The sequence below is a fragment of the Stomoxys calcitrans genome, chromosome 1 (genome assembly GCF_963082655.1).
Source record: "Stomoxys calcitrans chromosome 1, idStoCalc2.1, whole genome shotgun sequence".
In the NCBI taxonomy this organism is placed as follows: Eukaryota; Metazoa; Arthropoda; class Insecta; order Diptera; family Muscidae; genus Stomoxys; species Stomoxys calcitrans.
Window position 1 is genome coordinate 211,550,050 of NC_081552.1, and position 20,433 is coordinate 211,570,482.

Here is a 20,433-nt window from a genome sequence, read left to right on the forward strand (position 1 = left end):
AAGGTATTCGGGAGTAGATTATGAATATGGCAAAAAAAACAAAGTCCATGTAATGGGAGGTGTCTCCAGCCCCAAAAACTTGGCTATATGGGACTCAAATGAAAGCAATTTGGTAGTAGATTAGGAAAATTACATTAAAATTTGTGAGATTGCATTACAGGATATTGTCCGGCTTTAGACCATTGTTTAATGTTTTCTATTCAAAGCATAGTATAGCAAAAAACATTTAAAACACCTCAAATAGGTTATTTGATTCATCATCATTATGGGACTCAAATGAAAGGTTTTTGAGAGTAGAACAGAAATCTAGTTTTGAGGCCAAGTGTTTCTGGGTAAGCCCCCGCTAAACTGAACAAATGAAAGGTTTTTGGGAGTAAAGAACGAATTTGATACCTATTTTTAGGGCAAACTGCAAGCCCCAGCCCCAAAACGCCTTCCACATCGTACATGTGGCAATTTTGGGCTTTAATGAAAGGTATTTGGTAGAAACGCATGAATTTGAAATCCAAATTTGGAAGAAATGTTTGAGGTACCATCCCACCTCCAAAAAGCACTCCCCGTCAAATGGAAATAACGACAATATAGGGGTCAAATGAAACAGGACTTTGTTACCGACTATGGTAATATAGGACTGACATAAAAAGTATTTGAGAGTATAGCACGAAACTTATATTTACTTTAAGGGCCAAGTGTCTGGGTGGCCACCTCACTCCCAAAATACACCCCAAACCGGACATATTTATCCACTATATATAATGTAGGAGTCCAAAGAAAGGTATAAGTGATTAGAACAGAAATTTGTCCATGAACATTTCATTAAAGAACAGGGACAAACTTCCCACATACTAATGAGTGCTGTCCGATTCAAGTTTAAGCTCAATGATAAAGGAATTGCGTTCTACAGTGCGACAACTCTATGAGGAGAAATTTTTACATGACTTCTATGCATGGCATAGTATCTCACAAATGTCACCAACATTAACATCTTTTCAATGGTCTCGCTAGGATTTGAACACACGTATTTAGCATCATTGGCGGACTTGCTTACCTCTGCGCTTCAATGACACGAATTCGATATACACATTCGGGGCGAAACGTCTTCATCTTAAAACACTGCCAAAATCGGGTCTATATATCGACCATTGTAATGTGGGGCTCAAGTAAAAGGTATTTATAAGAGCGTTTAAGAAGGGGCTGCGGAGCGGGCCCGGTTCGTCTAGTAGAAAAGATAAAATTTTACATTTTGAACAGAATATTCCTTCCTGACAAATCCACAATTTTTGTTTTGAATCCCCATCAAATCCCTCAGTCAAAAATGTCGTCCCCATTTTCTCTGCCCATTAGCAGAGAAATATGTAGGTGGACCGCATTTTTTCAAATGAGCAGTACTAAGTTTTTTTTTACAAAATGATTTCAACATTCTGCTAGCAACATTGTAAAATTTCGTAGATTTCAAATGTACATGTCTATTGAATGCAGCGAACTATGACAATCATCTGTTTACAAAAATTGTTTTTTAAGAAACGTTGTCTATTTATTTTGTGTTATTTTTTTTGTGTAGAGATATTATGGATATGTGACTCTCTAATCCCCCTGAATTCATTAAAAACCTCTGCTCCAGTGCTCTCATTCATAATGAACCAATCCGTGTATATAGAGGGAACAGAGAAGTTCGGGACGACCCCAGCCCAAAGCCCAAACGAATGCCCGAAATCCGAAGAACGCGAGTTCCTGACTCTCTCAGTCAGAATACTGTACTTAACGCAACGCCCTCCAAGTACAAGTGCAAAGGCCTCAGATCCAGTATCGAATTCAGTGCTGCTCTTGGGGCGTCCCCGTGATCCTGATGTCAGCATCGCCACAATTCCATGTACTTCTCCATCATCAACATTGTTTAATAAATTACTTACTAAAAAATGTTTTACGACAGGTTTGGGATCTGTAGATCCAAAAAGATGGGTCAGCAGAGGAACACCTCGAGGAGGTGTACTGTGTTCTCTATTTTAGAATATAGCCATTAACAATATAATATTGTTTCTGGAAGAAAAAGTGTAAAAGTGGTCGAGTATGCTGATAACTCTTGCCCTATACACCTGCAAGAGGGCTATTTGCATGCACTTGTCATGCATTGGGTATATACTGCAGTTGTCAGACCTATAATGTTATATGGTGTTGAGGTCTGGTGAGCGGCGCTTCAATACCTCTGGACATCGTGGCTAGACAAACTGCTGCGATCACTGCTGCGAGGCTAAGGAGCCTTTCCCTTTGGTCATGCGGCGTATACGGGCACTGTGTTATTCTTGATACAATGCCCGATTTCCCTGGCATTATGGATTACACATTGCCTGAGCCGCTTACAGGGAAAAAAGTACTATACCCCTATTCATGATAGAATCTATTGGAACTACAATATCCCTGGTAATAAAGGTAGCATAGACTTCTACACGGATGGCTTTGTACTTGAAACTACCAATTTGTAGAATTTTTTTTAGCTTGGTTGACAGTCATATGATAACAATGATGTCAACATACAACAATTTTCTACCAAAACAATGCTTTACACGCCAAATAAGAAAGTTTGATTTCAAATAAACAAATAAGCAACACTGTTGGAAACATTGTGAGATTTCACAAAATGTAATTGATGTTTAGCAACATTTTCCGCACAATCGATGTCAGTACTAGGCTTGAGGTAATGACATATAAGGTCACTGAAATTATTAAGTATGTTCCCCCTTTTCTTGAGATATAGAAAGGCAGACTGTTATCATCACAACAGTTTTATTTTATCTTATTCGATCTATGTTTAATCACATATGAAAGTATATTAAAACATTTATTTAGTTTGTGTATTTTATTACATTTGTCTGACAAATTTGTTGTTTTTCGTAAAACTTGGAGTTGCTGAAATTAAAATTGACTTAACCCATTTCCCCCTACGTAAAAGACAAATTCAGACTTTTTTGCTCTTCATTTTCATAGAAAACACACGACAAACTATACATGTGGTAAGTGTACGATACCTAAACTTTTTCTTTGATGTTTTGCTGTTTGTTGTCCGGTGAATAACCCAAAAAATATATAGAACCAGTTTTGCAAGTCGTTAACGTTATTTTTTAATGATTTGTTTGTTTATTATATATGCGTGTGCGAGTATATGGTTGGAAATGGTAATTTTTCTGTTCGAAATTCAAAAAACATGTGTATGAATATATGTACAATATATTATAAAGGGTGATTTTTTTGGGGTTAGGATTTTCATGCATTAGTATTTGACAGATCACGTGGGATTTCAGACATGGTGTCAAAGAGAAAGATGCTCAGTATGCTTTGACATTTCATCATGAATAGACTTACTAACGAGCAACGCTTGCAAATCATTGAATTTTATTACCAAAATCAGTGTTCGGTTCGAAATGTGTTCATTCACCGTAACGTTGCGTCCAACAGCATCTTTGAAAAAATACGGTCCAATGATTCCACCAGCGTACAAACCACACCAAACAGTGCATTTTTCGGGATGCATGGGCAGTTCTTGAACGGCTTCTGGTTGCTCTTCACTCCAAATGCGGCAATTTTGCTTATTTACGTAGCCATTCAACCAGAAATGAGCCTCATCGCTGAACAAAATTTGTCAAAATTTGAACACATTTCGAACCGAACACTGATTTTGGTAATAAAATTCAATGATTTGCAAGCGTTGCTCGTTAGTAAGTCTATTCATGATGAAATGTCAAAGCATACTGAGCATCTTTCTCTTTGACACCATGTCTGAAATCCCACGTGATCTGTCAAATACTAATGCATGAAAATCCTAACCTCAAAAAAATCACCCTTTACTTCCCTTTTTTACTCATTTGGAAATATTATGCATACCAAAAATAAAATCATGTTTTGGGCATACTTTGTAAATGAATTCATATGAGTGAGAAATTTAATAGTTCCTTCATTATTTTGAAATAAATTGGTAATAGTTTCAAAGATCCTATTTTAAAAGCAGGAAAACATAATAAAAACAATATCTCCCTAGCAGGTGCAAGGTCTTTTTAACCCATTACAGAATGTTGGATTTAAATATCAAGTATTTCTTGCTTTCTTATTGAAGAGAGTGGGATATTTACGTTAAAATACCATTAAAAACGCCAACTAAAATCCCGCAGTTTTCAAACTCAACTCGCCCACCCTATAGTTTCTAAAGTAATCCCCATTCATATTATCATTGCAAACATCATACCGATTTAAGGAAATTACCAATCATATCGAAGATACAACTTCCGATAGAATTTACTTGAACTACTTCTGTTCAACTCCAGCCTTAGCACTAAGTGAGATCGTCCGTCATCGTCCAAAATTATTCCAACAATCCTAATTCGGTGTTTCGTTTTTATTTTTCTATTCCTCTATTTCGCCTGGCTCTTGCAGACATAAAACCAACGAGTTTGTTCCTTTTGGCAGGTGATTTAGATCGTTGATAATCTAATGCAAATTTGCCCATGAACATTCCATTAAGGAACAGCAGGGATACTTCTCTCATGTCAATTTTATCTGATGTTCTCGCCGGGATTTGAACTCAGGCATTCAGCGCCAAAGGCGGACTTGCCAACCTCTTTGCGAAGGTGCACGGTGGCCGATATGCCCAATCTACCGGCTTCTTTCCTCTAGAGGGCGCAATTCTCGTTCAATTTGCCTGAAAGTTTGCAATTCTGTTGTGTCTTCCAACAAAGCAGACAAAATTCTCTACAATTTTTTTATTCGGGCTCTTGGCTCAGCGAGGTTTCGATTCTTACTCCAGAGATTATGCTCCCATTTCACCCCATAGTGGTGGAAATCATTGATCTGACAGCATTTAAGTCACATTTTAAAACTTTATAATCGATGTTTTACTTTGTATCGATAACCGATACTCCACTGAACAAATTTAATTTTTTAGATTTGTTTTGCTTTCAATATTCGCACTGCTATTAGCTGTCAAATATAATATATAAAAGTAAGTGCATTGAAAGAATTTGGCCCCAAATTACTCAGTGCGTGGTTTTGGCAATATCCAACCATTTGGTTAATAATTTTATAAACTAAGATTTTTATTTAATGTAGAAGGCATTTATCCAGGACAACGAAGTTTTGGATAAATTATCAGTACAGGCTTATCTAGAACATCTGTTGTCAGGATTGTCATGAGATGTTTTTAAAAAATAAGTGTGGGCACTTGCAGAAATATTTCTATTGTGAATGGTAAAATAAAATTAATACCAATTATTTATATTTACAATTTCGTGCACCAACCTTAATAGATTGGTGGAGTGCATCTTTTTGGATTCGATCGGATACGGTCCAGTTTATTAATTACGGTTAAGTTTATTAATTTTGTTATATGCTGGTGTGAAATGTTCAAAAAGTTCTGGGCCGAATTACCGCATACGTGAACAAGTAAAATCGTTCGAAATCTCTCTATTGTGAATTACGAATTTCTTTATTGAATGAAGATTTTTGAAATTTAAGATCAAAAATGCTTTAATCGCTCATTATTCGTAAAAAAATTCAATTAAAATGTCTGTAAAAGTGGTATAACGTCCATAAATACGATATGAAGTTTCATTCGATACGAAAGCACACTCGATCACGTATGCGGTAATTCGGCCCTTACCCGTTTTGCCCGACTAGTAGTTAAATAATTTTTTAGGCATAATGAATGTTTCCAAGCTCACCTTTTTTTAAGATAAGATGGTGGTGGGTAGTCATTTCGTTTGTAAAACCTAACATTTTGATCTAAGACCCCATAAAGTACATACATTCTTGATCGTCTCGACATTCTGAGTCGATCTAGCCATGTTCGTCCGTCTGTCGAAATCACGATAGCGGTCGAACGCGTAAAGCTAGCCGCTTAAAAGTTTGCACAGGTACTTACTATTGATGTAGGTCATAGGGGATTGCAAATGGGACTTATCAGGATTTGATTTCTTGAACCCCTAAAAGCCACAGTATTCATCCAAATTGGCTAAGATTTTGCAGATAGTGTTCTGATATGACTTTCAACAACCGTGGCAAATACGGCCCAAATTGGTCTATGTTGTTGTTGTTGTTGTAGCTGTGAGTTATACTCTGAGGCGGCAACCTTGCCGATGAAGAAGTCCATTGGGTCAATCCGGTACGTACAACCGGCTGCCATGGGATTGACAAATTGGACTATAACCTGATATAGTTCCCATATAAACCGATCTCTCGATTTGACTTCTTGAGCCCCGGAAGTCACGATTTTTGTCCAATTTGGCTAAAATTTTACACATACTGTTCTGTTATGACTTCCAGTAACTGTGCTAAGTACGGTCCAAGTCGATCTAGTCCTGATATAGCTCCCATATAAACCGATCTCCCGGTTTGATATCTTGAGCCCCTGGAAACCGCAATTTTTGTCCGATTTGTCTAAAATTTATATGCGGTGTTCTGTTACAACTTACAATAACTGTGTCAATTACGGTTCAAATCAGTCTATAACTTGATATAGCTCCCTTATAAACCTATCTCCCGATTTGACTTCTTGAGCCCTTACAAGCCTCATTTTTTGTCCGATTTGGCTGAAATTTTGCATGCGGTGTTCTGTTACGACTTTCAACAACTGTGCCAATTGCGGTACAAATCAGTCTATAACCTGATATAGCTTCCATATAAACCGGACTCTCTGGTTCCTTGTTGGGTTCCTAGAAGCTTTAATTTTTGCTCCGCCAAATCCTTCGACCTCAACGTCCTTCAATTCAAGGCCTTTAGGGCCGTCATACTGTTCACATATATCTTAAGTTTCGAAGGTGGCAGGTCCATCCACCGGATCTCCTTTGCGACCAACGTAATGGCGTAGGCCTCTGCCTGAAAGATCGTGAACAAGTTCGCCCATCTAGCTGGAATACCGTTATCGAGTGTCTTTGAGTAAACTCCCAATCCCGTCCCCGACTCCACTCCAGAGCAATCAATGAAGACCGAGGTATCCAACTCAAACACAGCGTCCGCCTCCCACTCCGTTCTTGCTGGAAAGTGAATCCGGAACAATCTTTCCCGAATCGATCTTGGCTACAGGTAGTCTGAGACACTCCTCAGCCTACCGCCTGCATCCATGGCCTCCAGAATGGAGCAGTGGCCGTGTCCGCCTTCTCTCAGCATGTCCAGTTGCCAGGGCATACAGTATATCATCCTCGGGCTAACTCCCCACTTGCAAATAATAATGAACATTACATTAAGGATTGTCTGATTCAACCTTTAGCTCAATGACAATGTCCTTTCTATAGTCGAGTCCGAAAAGCATGCCGCAGAGCGACACCTCTTTGACGAAAAGTTTTTACATGGCATAGTACCTCACAAATGCCGCCAACATTAGGAGCGGATAACCACTGTTGAAAATTTTTTCTAATCATCTCGCCAGGATTCGAACCCATGCGGACATACTAACCTCTGCGATACGGTGGCCTCCTTCCTACCCAAAATTCGTCTGCAGGAGTAGAAGACGAACATCGCTTATCCGCTCCTTTCTTCCGTATCCCTATTCCAAGACAGTTTATAGTCGACTACTAGCCTTAGGTATTTCGTCTCATTTGATAACTAGAGTGGTCTCCTCCAATGACGGGAGTCTGAAACCCAGTATCTTATATCTCCGAGTGAAGCACCAGCTTTCTCTTCCTAGCCCATCTCGAAAGCTTTCCTTCCACACTTTCTCCCAAGTCCGCATTAACAATTCTGCCGCGACGCATAATATCCGTCCACCGGGAGATACTCAGGTGAACGTCATGTTGTTTAATGCCCCCTCAATATCGAGAAGAGCCGCCATTGTGTACTCCTTTTGTTGAAAAGACATTTCGACCTCTCGTAACCTTGTGCCCTTAGAAATTCTTTGTTGCAGCTTCAGATCTACTATACTTTACAGACTGATTGGCCTATAATCATTCGCAGACCTGTGGTTTATTTTTCCCATCTTGGAGATAAATACCACCCTGACCTCCCTTCACGCCCTTGGTATGTAGGACAATGCCAATCTAAGCTTTTTTCCACTAGTGTCAATTGCAAAGATTCTATAACCATTTTGCTATTCCTCTCATTTGTTTGTTACTGGCATGCTACTTGAATACTTCTAGGCAATTTGTTGTCGATCCGCATTTTATGGCGTTTGACTGCAATCCAAAGGAGGCTAAAAAAGAAAACCGCCACAATTCCATAGAATAATTCCCACAATACCGTGTTTGGCTTGAGTTCATAGAAAATGTTATCTTTAGTAGCGGACAATGGTAAGAGCTTACCGTTTAGTGTAGTTGACAACATTTAGTACAGATTACATGTTCTAATTACAGTGAGTTGCATGACGTAGGAGCAGATGAGTGGCGAGAGTTACACGGTGAGTTATTTGTGATATGTAGCCGAAGATTTGTAAAGAGAGTATAACAATCTGTAATATTTATAACTAGCAAGCATTCGCTGGAGAAAGTTTGTTTACAAGCATAACCCTATTCAATATCGATAAAATATTAATCGATAACAGATTAACCAACGAGACTTATAGCACGTTTACATTGAATAGGATATAGCACTTAAATGACGAAAATGTAATAAACCTGGATTTAGTTTCCAATGTAAATGTACGTTAAGTTAGCTCTTACGTTGCTTGTAATACAAAATAGTGAAATTGTATGTATAATAAATTTTACTTTTAGTTCAATGCCCTATCATTTTACCAATAAATACGGTTTGCAAGTATATGCCAAGTCTCCATTAACTCTTCTATCAATATAAATACAAATCTATACGTACCTATGTAGATGACATTGTGTATATGAAACCCCCATGGATTTCTAAAGAGTTTGTTCTAATTTCATTTGGTCATTAACACAAGATTTATCTTGTGAAACAAGTTCTAAACTAAAACAAAAAGAGAAAAAGCAAAGAAAAAGTATAAACTAGAACAAAAACAACAAGCAGACAGACAAGTAAACCAGCCAAACAACGTACCATTCCACTTACCAGTCTGTGCCAACCAGCCAACCATTCCAACATATAAGCAATAAAAAGTCATTGCTTAGATGAGGACGTTGCAAAAACCAACCAAGAAGCACCGCCTTGTAGTAAAGCAAACAAACACAAATTATGACAAACTCAGTAAACAATCATAATTAGTGAGCGTTTAACTTAAGCATTTAGCATTCCATTTAAAGCTTTTAGAGGCTTCTTTAACATAGATCAAGAAGATTTTAATGATTTCCCCAAGGGCTATCTAGCGGCAATTTATTTTTGATTAAAAATCAGTTGGCTGGTAATGATCAGTACATTTTTGATTGTATGAATGACTTATCGGTCGATGTGTTTACAATAAAACTTCTTTTATAAACCTAGTACTAAGTTCATTTGCACGAAAATTTGTGTATTAGTAGATAACAAAATTTGACATTTCGACATAACACAAATGGTCCAATTCGTGAGCAATTTATTACTCTTGCAATTAAACGAAACGAAACGAATATTTACGCAGCGACATGTCGCTGCAATTTTGCTCATAAAAGTCAGTACATCTTCTACGGAAGAATGTGTTAGCATTTTCTTCGCAACCATTTTTTATTACACTTTTTGACAGTTGTTCAGGCGAAAAGTCCTACTCAGTACATGACGGTGATGCGACTAAAGCGTATTTTTCAAAAATTGGTTTTAAATATTTTGGGGTCGCGCCATTCCCCAACATCCAAAGCGGCAATGTAGCCTTATCGGGAAAATACGTAACCCAAATGAAAAGTATCCTGGTCGTCCTGGTCGAAGGATAAACACACATTCTGGAACTTTGTGATACGACTTGTGTTGGGTTCATCATTATCACGGGAAGCTTAAAAGAAAGCTATGGGAAAGCATCATATTTATGTAGAGGGTGTCTAACGACTCGCGTCTGGTATGCGCGCCACGGACATAGACAGACTCGTGTAAGAGCATAAACAGTCATAGAAAGAGCTAAAGTTGAGCTCTGCAGTAAGTCGTTCGCAGTGTGTCGTGTTGAAAGCAATGAAGCAATGAAGCAAATATCTCTAGCTTGTGTTGTGCCGTTATTTTAAAATTTCATCACATTTTTATTACTTATTACATACAAACACCTGAATTTATTACATAATAAACTGAATTTTGTGCATCAGCACTAAACTGTTTTAATTTGTTGGGCAGTGCGATGCTTAGGAAGTGCTTCATTAAACCCACTCTTCTACAATTATGCGGAGTAGCTGAAAAAGCAACCGCGGGCAATCAGCAGTATCGAGGGGACAGTCTCAGCAAAGGTTCGGGTGGCACCGGCTCTTACCTAAATACTGAATGCCCATGATACTCGAAATGACAATCGAGTTATTGGCGCCCTTAAATACCCAATGGCCACAACCAGCATATGCTCCCAGGTAAGGGGCGACTGGAAGCAGATGTCGGATCTTGAAGTGTTGAAATGGAAAAGTACAAAGCAGACATAACCGCCTTACTGGAAATTCGATGGATCGTGATAGGCGTCATAACAACATCAAAGGATGACGCAATATACTATAGCTGCTATGATACAAGACATGGCTTTGGCTGCGGATTCGGAGTTGTTAGGAGACTAAAGCACCTTGTCTCCATATTTACTCCGGTGGATAAGAGACTAGTAACAATCCCCATTAAAAACAATTTATTTAATATCAATGCCCTTGTCTGTGGTTATGCCTCGACAGAAGATAAGAACGAAGAGACCAATGATATAATTTATGAGTCCCTAGAGACAACATATAGGAAAGAGAATATATTAGGAAAATTTTGAATCCACGAGAAAACGTCCGATAATAAATCGAAAAGCCGAAAACGCAACAGATGGCAACGGCAAACTCCACCCGACTGACCCTACTGATTTTTGCAAACACTCCTTGTTCCACTCTATGGAAAATGCAAGAATTTGGCACAGAGCAACCAACGCGGAAGGTGAACTAGAGAGGAAATGGAAGGAAGCAAGTGTGAGCGCATTAAGATGTACAGGAATCAAAATGGACTCCGGAAATTCTACCAAAGAGTCAAACATCAAACCTATGTCCTTGGTACAGGCCCATCCTTCTGCATATACAAGGAATGAAAACTGTACTAAGGATATTATTCCCTCCTAATACTGGCGACATTTGTGAAGTATTGTACCATTTGGTATGGCAGCCATGTCAAAACTTCTCCCCGAGAAGGTGTCGTTCTGCGGCACGCCGTTCGGTCTAGGCTATAAAAAGGAGGTCCCTTATCATTGAGCTTAAATCGGAAAGCACTCATTTATATGTGAGAAGTTTGTTCCTGTTCCTTAGTCCAAAAGTGACTGCCGCATGAATACCGCATAGCACAACATCTGCTTTGCATGCCATCACCGCACACATTTGCCGTGGCTTCAATCAGTCCAGGCCATGTGATTGGACGGTCCTCGTGTCACTGCACCTATCGAAGGCATTCGACACGGTCAGCCATGCAAAACTATTTGTGGACATCGCCAACATGTGCCTCCAGCCAGGCCTGAAACGTTGGATCACGAATTATCTGTATGGTCGCCAGTCATTTGATGAATTTAGGGATAACCTCTACCTATCCTCCATTCTACCCCCTCCAGACAAAGCTATTGACCGGTCTGTGGTAAGTTATGCAGCGCCAGTGACACACAGTGGAATAATATTCAGATTTGTCAGAATGCCGCCCTCCGAACTGCGACGGGCTGTCTCCTCAGTTCTCATGATCATACCAGTGCGAAGACATAACTACATGCTGTCTAAGCAATATCTTTTGGGCTGTTATCGCAGAGACCATCCAAATCATCATCTTGTGAATAGATATCCACCGCCCAGAAGCCTTAAGGTAGATCTACATGATCTAGAGCGGGAGGTTCAGCGCTAAAAGAGAACCTCTGGATCAAGGGGCATATCAAGCAGGTCTAGACAACATTCATGCAGACGAGGTAGCAGATGCGGTAAATATCTAACGGGTAAATGTAGTCCTTGAAGAACGACCGCCTCTCATTGCACCTGAAGAAATTGACCTCCCCCGACAAACCAGAGTAGTTCTTGCTCAATTACGTTCCGGCAGATGCAGCCGCCTCAACTCCTACAGAGCAAGGATTGATGCCGATGTGCAATATGTAGGTCCCGATTCTGACCAAGGAGCACACGATACACGTCACGTTTATAGGTTCGTCACAGGTGGCGTATCTTCGAAAACAAGCCATATCCAACGAAAGTTGTTTGTGGAAGAAGCATTTCGAAGCAAATGGTCGCTGTTTCATCGGCGAAACTGGTCTTGTGGCGACTGTTCCGCTTGGGCTACATAGGACGGACAATTCTTAGTAGTGCAACACAATTTGATTGCCTGAAGTTTTGGGAGAAATTCGAAAAACGAACAAAAGAAGGCGAATTATTGCTAACTATGACACACATCTTCTCAAACCAGCGCCTTTTTGGCCGGGTAAAACGTCGAATTGATAGGACGCATACTCGATGATTGCAGAAGAAGTGGCCATCCTGAAAAACAATAAGGCACTAGAAGCCGAAGGGTTGTATGGGTCGATGGGTCGTTTTTGCGGAGCATGGTTCAGATCGGTCTATTTTCGGATATAGCCCCCATATAGATCTATCTCCCTATTTAAGACATTGGGCCCATATACTGGCATTTGTTACCAGATTTCACTGAAATTTGGCATAGTGTTCTATCAGGACCTTCAATATCGGTATCGATATGATCTAGATTGGACAATATGTTGATATAGCCCCAATATGGACCGATCTCCCAACTAAGAAGTCACATTTTTTAACCGATATCGAAGTTTGGCACATTGAAATGTTTTAGGCGTTTTGTCGTCCAGAGTATACTCCCGATTTAAGGTCCTTCACTTACAAATTGCACATTTATTTCCCGATTTTGCTGAAATTTAGTACGGTGGGTTGTATTAGACCCTCGCCGTCCGTTTTTCTTTAAGACTTAAAAATATTTGCTTCCCACAAAGAATTTTGATTATAACATTTACTCTTATTTTTTTTAATACAATCTTAATAAAATGTTTTACTTACAAGGGTTGAAATTCCAGAAAACAAACACCGCAGGTCAAAATCAACTTTTCTTCGCCAGAAGATATAATGGCTCCTGTTTGCTAAATACAAGCCCAGGAATAAAATATATGTAACGGACTATGGACGGGCAATTATCTTGCCCCACATGTGTTAATCTATTAAATATAAAACCGAGTTTCACAATGAACTATAGGTAGTAGGGTATCTGAAATTAAACAAAATAAAAACAAAATTAGAAAATATTATTACAAAATCTTAAGCAATATGATAACTTTTGTCAAAAAAATATAAAAATTAAATAAATTTAAGAGATTGAAATCGTTTTGAGTTCTTTTTAGAGTTATACAACAATAGAATTTCTGTTTTGATTTCCTTTAATTCATTCGACAATTGAAACCCACCCTTATGCTTAAACAAACAGCTGATAATTTTGATAACTATTGAAACAGTGTGGAGTATATGTCAGCGATAAGAAAGCAAAAAAATGGGCATTATCAGATACTATAATTGAAACAAGTTCAATGTTTCAGTATTTCATATAAACGAAACTATGATCGACTACTTTATATGACCTACCACAATTGTATAGAGTTGCCCAACTTCAAAGTTCATACAACTTTGTTGAAAGTTTTGGGTATACACTGCCGCTTCTTATTTTTTTTTTCTTGGTAAGCTTTATGTGATGCTTAAATGTTTTATAAACATTTCTGTTGTTATTTGATTTTATTTCCGACCAGTACACATTATCGTATACAGCGGTCAAAAAAAGTATTCATCATTCAATGTTTTTTTTTTAATAAGTCTACAAAAGACAATTGGAATAAAAACATATTAAACTAATGATGCAGTAGTGCTTGTGTGATATATATGTACACAATTTCATTGTTTTTAAAGAAAAAAATAGTATTTATTGGAACAAAAAGGGCCATTTTACAGCTGAACACAAAAAATTAAACAAAAAAAGTATTCATCATTGCAAAAAAACAAAAAAATAAATAACATAATTTAAAAAAATTAATACTTTGTTATTCGACCACCGCGTCTTATAACTTCTTTTAAACGGTTTGACATCGATTGGACTAATTTAACGGTTATATTTTGGTCTATATTAGTCCATTCCTCCATTATCACCTGTTGCATTTGACTCTTGCTCGAAAAATTGCGCGTTCTCAATTTGCGTTCGAGATGTTCCCAAAGATGTTCAATTGGGTTCAAGTCGGGACTTTGAGGAGGAGTTTTAATGACTTTGGGGCAGTTATACAGCATCCACATCTTGGTATTTAAAGCAGAATGTTTGGGGTCATTATCTTGATAATATTGAAAGTTATTACCAAGCCCAAGTTTTACAGCACTATCTTTTAAATTCCTCTTTAAAATGTCAATGTAATACTTATGATCCATTACTCCATTAATAATTTCAAGATTTCCCGCTCCTGATGCCGCCATACACCCCCAAACCATTAAACCACCTCCACCATGTTTTACAGTAGCAACTGTGTTTCGTCCTTCAAGCTCTGCATTTGGTTTTCTGTACACTATGACCTTTCCATCGCACCCAAAAAGATTAAACTTGCTCTCGTCTGCAAAAATGACTGTTTTCCAAAATGATTCGGGCTGTTTTACATACATTTTTGCGAAGTTTAGCCTTTTCACTCGGTTTATTTTATTTATAAAGGGCTTCTTACGTGCAGTTCTTCCTCTGTAACTATGCCTTTTGAGTGTATTTCGAATTGTTTGTGTAGTAACTTCCTTCCCTAAATATTCCATAGTGTTTTTACGAAGAATGGTCGCATTTGTCTTCGGAGTTTTCTGAACTTGCCGCACTAGCCAACGCACATCTCCAACTGAAAGTGCTTTTGGTCGACCAGATCTTGGTTTATTGTCAACAGTTTTCGTTTCTGTCCACTTTCTGATGATGGATTGTATAGTAGATCGTGGTCTATTTAATATTTCACTGATAGTTTTTTGAGTTAAACCATTCCTGTGGTGTTTTATTATCAAAACTTTTACCTCATCAGAAACCTCGTTTTGCTTACGACCCATTTTGACAAAAACTATATTTTCAATGAAATTAAATATTTGCTGTCAAGGGCAAAGCCTCCTTTACTAAATAAAACAGAAAAGGGGGATTCCCAAATAATATTTTAATTTGACTTTGATGATAGCACATCAATGATGAATACTTTTTTTGTTCTGTTTTTGGTGTTATTATATAAAATTGCATTTTTTGCGCTAATTAAATTTATTTTTTGAATTTATTTTAAAACATATTACGAAAAATAAACTATTGCATAAAACTGCATTATTTGTTTACTTTAAATTTTCTTCAATTACCCAAAATAAGTGAATTTATTATCAATTTTGCTAATGATGAATACTTTTTTTGACCGCTGTATGTACTTGACATCGTGTCGGTTCCACAAATAAGCATTCACGCGAGTTATTTTAATTCCCCCAACAGACAAGCCGAAACGACAAAGTGCAGAGAGTTATAAACGCAAGACTTGACATCACCCTATTGTCGAAAGAGAACTAACATTGTATTTTAGTGAGTTTAAGTCATTATGTGCGATTGTCGTACCATAAAATTGGCGACAAGTTGTCTAAATTCTTATTCACATACTTTATTTAAAAATATTTAAATAATTTAAAAAAATATTTTTAGAGTTTTTTGATACCCCTTGTCAATATTTGTTTTCTTTTAATCGCATAAAGCAAAGCAACAATAATGGCAACAGCAAAAACTCAATTATGAATTCAAGTACCATAATGAGGAACACACAGTCACACCAAGGCACCTACATATGTGTGTATATATAAGAGCATACACAATATGAAATTGTCAAGACGAGCCAGCTGGACAGAAAGAGATCTATAGAAGGGAAGTGTTGCCAGACATTTGAATATACATGATATTAAAAACATAAATAACTAGTGTTTTCAGGTAAATCAGAGTAGCTTATTAAATAAGAAGCAAAAAAACAACAGAAGCGCGTATCGGCGTTTTTAATGTATACAGTCGCAAACGAATAAGTGAAACGCTAAAAATACATCAATTTCTTAAAAATCAGACAAAATTGTGAGCACGTTTTTGGGTTAAAGATGGGTATTAACTTCAGTCTTCACACTCAAATAAAAAAATAGTGTCCATATAAAAAAATAGTGAAAAAATTCTGTGGTACAAAGTTTTTTTATTAAATGAAAATTTGGCATTTATTAAAACCGTAGACGAAACGTTTTTAAACTTGGGCCAACATTATAAAAAAGGAATCTTCGTCGTATTCGCGTTGCATTCTCGTTAATTTTCTTTTAAATAAAAACAATGGTTAGCAAATATAGCTCTATTTGCAAATTTTGTCCATGAACATTCCACTAAGGAACAGGGGCAAACTTCTCACATATCAATGAGTGCAGTCCGATTCAAGTTTAAGCTCAATGATAAGGAGCCTCCTTTTTATAGCTGAGTGAGAACGGCGTGCCGCAATGCTACACCTCTTTGGAGAGAAGTTTTATATTGCATAGTACCTCACAAATGTTGCCAGCATTAGTAGGAGAAAACCACTGCTGAACATTATTAATGATGGTTTCGCCAGGATTCAAAACCAGGCATTCAGCGTCATAGGCGGACATGCTAACCTAGTATGTACCAACTACTCAAGAATATGTCTCCTCCCCATCGCATACAAAATATTCTCGACCGTACTGTGTGAAAGATTAAAGTCTAAAGTTTATAAGATAATAGGGACTTTTCAATGCGGAGGCTACCGTGGCGCAGAGGTTAGCATGACGCTGAATGCTTGGGTTCACATTTTGGCGAGAACATCAGAAAAAATGTTCAGCGATGGTTATCCCCTGCTGATGCTCGCGAAACATCGTTCGGACGCGGCTTAAGTTGAGGTTAAACTTGAATCGGAAAGCACTTATGGAATTGTAGAAATTTGCCAACTGTTCCTTAATGGCATGTTAATGACTATCAACCCAACCATTTTGTCTTATCTTCATTTACCACCAGACCCATTTCACTGACTCTCTTTCGATCTTTTCTAAGGCAGCAGTTACGTCGGGATAGGCGATAATCGTATAATCTTCTCCAGCAGGATATTAAAGAGATCACACGATGAGCTATCACCCTGTCTTAAACCTCGTTTGGTATTAAACAATTCGGATTCTTTCCTCTCGTTTATCAGCGAGCGTCTTATCAATTTTGCAGGGATACCAAACTCAGACATGACTTGAAATAATGGTTGATCTCGGGTCTTTTCCGCAGTATAGGCAAATTGAGGCAAGTTTTGCCCATGAAAATTCCAGTTTCGAGCCCAGCCACCTTTTGACAGACGAAAACCGCACTGTACAAAACACTGATACTACCCGTGCTGTTGTATTATTCCAAGTATGGATACTTTCGAAAGTAAATGAGGTAGTACTTGGAGCGTTTGAGTGAAAGATCTTTCGTAAAATATAGGGACAAGTTTACGTTGATGGAGAATATATGCCTTGTATGAACTACGCGCTATATGACGACTGTTGCGTTTGCTAGATCATGTTCTCAGAATGAAAGAAGAAGCTCCAGCTAAGAAGTCTTTTGAAAGTGATCATAACTGAATACACAAAATGGGAAGACTAAAACACCTATGGAAAGATCAAGTGGAGAAAAACATTCTAAAATGGGTGCCAGAGATAGGAAAAGGAGCGCAGAAAATCGAGGCGCTTGGAAATTTATTTTTTAATCTGACCAGCTGATTGTTTTACTTTTTAATGATGTACCTTGCATTACTATCTGCATTCGGTTAATGGGTAGTTAACAAGTTGAAATTCGTTATACAATAAATCAGTGTGTGACTAACATTTGTCAACCTAATTGAAAACAATTCGAATAATTGTGATACCCATGGTGATCTTCTTGTCGTCTATTGTCTTTTTCCATTTTCATATCGTTTGGAAAAATACCCAATTTATTTGCTTATTTTTTTGGCTTGTTTTCATTTGGGTCATAACTTGATATTGCCTTTATTGCAGTCCATCTTCAATAAACATGGACCAAATAGTTATGTACGATTTATGGTTACACTTGAATGACCCATCGTCATATGAAAACTTCAAATAGGTACTCCAAACTGTAATTGAATTTTTAAAAATATGCAAATAAGTTTTTATTTGGGTACATATACATATGTACATGGTCATACATATGCACATGCATACATCCATACATACATACATATGAAGGAAGGCATGTGTTTCTTTAAACATTCACTTTTTTGCTGCATCTCTTTGTTTTATTCACTTGTTTTGTATTTCGTTTTTTTTATATACATTTTTCTATACGTACATATGTACATGTATGCGAATGAATTAAAATTTTTATACACATACACAGGGAAAGATGAAACGTGCTTTATATGTATATATACATACACCACGATGTGTGTGGTGGGGCATATTTGTAGATACACATGTAGTCATTGGCTTTTGCTTAATGGTTGTTGGTTGTTGTTTGCCTGCTACGGTTGCTACGAAACCTAACAGACGAAATTAATTGCGTGTTTTTAAATAATTCTTTAAGAGATTCTCATACGGATTTCACTAGCTCACCAACAACAACAATAGCAAATAAAAAAAAGTAGCCCAATCTTTTATGTATTATGTGCAAATACATAGTGTGTATGTGTGTTTGAAGTTGTAACACCAAAAATTAATTATCATAAAACTTATTTTACCTGGAAAATTGGTTTCTTCAATTAAAGGAGATACACATCATAAAATTAATTGTCTTAACGAAATTTGCTGTATATTTCGGATGGAACCTACTATCATTGTAAACAGTTGAAGAGAAAGATCATAATCTTCATTTCAAAACTTCAAAATAAATAGGCAACTGGGTACCTGCTAGACATCAGACATGTGGTATGTAACTGTACAGTGGCAGTGTCAATCCAAAGAGAAAAGTGTAAAAACTAAGAGGGGTGCTGGGTACCCACTTATAGTGAAGGAAGCTCTTGATGCCTAGGATCTAAATCAAAATATCCAAAACGTCCACAGTATTTGAGATAATTGGCATTTAAAGTTAAAGTTATAATTAACAGAATGGCCCACTGTGCAAAAACTAAGAGGGGCACTGGCATTCTAGGCTTCATCAAGAGCTTTCTTCACTAGAAGTGGGTACCCAGCATCCCTCATAGTTTTTCCACTTTTCGCTTTGGACTTTTTTGTGTTGTAGATTTGTCACTTATGCATTTTTACTTTGTTAGGTAATTTTTTTACAAAATTCGAAATGTTTGTGGTCCTTTTAGTGCTCCTTTTGTCGTTTCTTCTGATTTTTTTTATTATTTTCTTGATTTTATTTTTAGATCTTTTCTGTTAAATTGTTAGCATAGCTCTGCTAAACTCGTAACAGGGTGCTGCTAATTGAATGGGTTTGTGTCTCTGCTAGTTAAAGTTAATTTTATCTTCACGGACATCCTTATGAAGCCCCCATATAAACCGATCTCCTAAGTTGATTTCTTCAGCCTCTAGAAGGCGCAATTCTTATTCGTTTTGTCTGAAAATTTGCAAACCGGTTTCTTGGCGCCTTTAAATAACCAATGGCCAACATCAGCGTCTATTCCCAGGTTAGGGGAGACTGTAGGCGAGCGTCGGATCTTGGAGCAAATGGTCCGCCGCGAGGGATACATGTGTAATCCCACAAAACCCATGCGGTTGCGGCGCTGGGCAAGTAACTCGCCCCCGGAAAACTATGAGAACTACTATGAGAAACAAAGGAATAGTAAAAACGGACCCCCCCGCAACGTTGACGACCCATACAAAGAAAAAAAGAACATGATTTGCGGATCTGCACCTGGAATGTCCGCACTCTTTATTGAGAAGGTGCAGTATACGTGCTGGCGGATGTATAAGAGAAGTACAAGGCAGATATTACCGCTTTACAGGAAGTGCGATGGACTGGGAATGGCGTCACTACAACACCAAACGGTGACGAACTATACTATAGCTGCCATAACACGAAGCATGAATTTGGCTATGGATTTGTGGTTAGTCGGAAACTGAAACACCTTGTCTCCAGCTTTACTCCGGCGGATGAGAGGCTAGCCACAATCCGCATAAAAGCCAAATTCTTCAACATCAGCCATATTTGTGTCCATGCCCCAACGGAAAACAATGACGAGCAGATCAAGGATATTTTCTACGAGCTCGTAGAGAGAGAATATGACCGCTGCCCCGCCTATGATATTAAAATCGTTCTGGGAGATTTTAATGCGAAGATAGGGAAGGAAGACATTTTTGGTCCAACAGTCGGAAAATTTTGCCTTCACGAGATAACGTCTAGTAATGGGTTGAGGCCGATTGATTTCGCCGTGGCAAAAAAGATGTTATTTAGTAGCAC

At 37.8% G+C, this 20,433-nt stretch overlaps 1 protein-coding gene across 4 annotated transcripts in view; it reads right to left on the reverse strand.

Moving 5' to 3' along the window:
• The window catches only part of LOC106086256 (mucin-2), a 177,185-nt gene that overhangs the window by 55,239 nt on the left and 101,513 nt on the right, over nt 1-20,433 (reverse strand). For all 4 annotated transcript variants that reach the window (XM_013250860.2, XM_013250855.2, XM_013250880.2 and 1 more), the window contains one exon: nt 13,053-13,257. The gene's annotated coding sequence lies outside the window, so the exon portion shown is untranslated. The remainder of the gene's footprint in view (nt 1-13,052; nt 13,258-20,433) is intronic.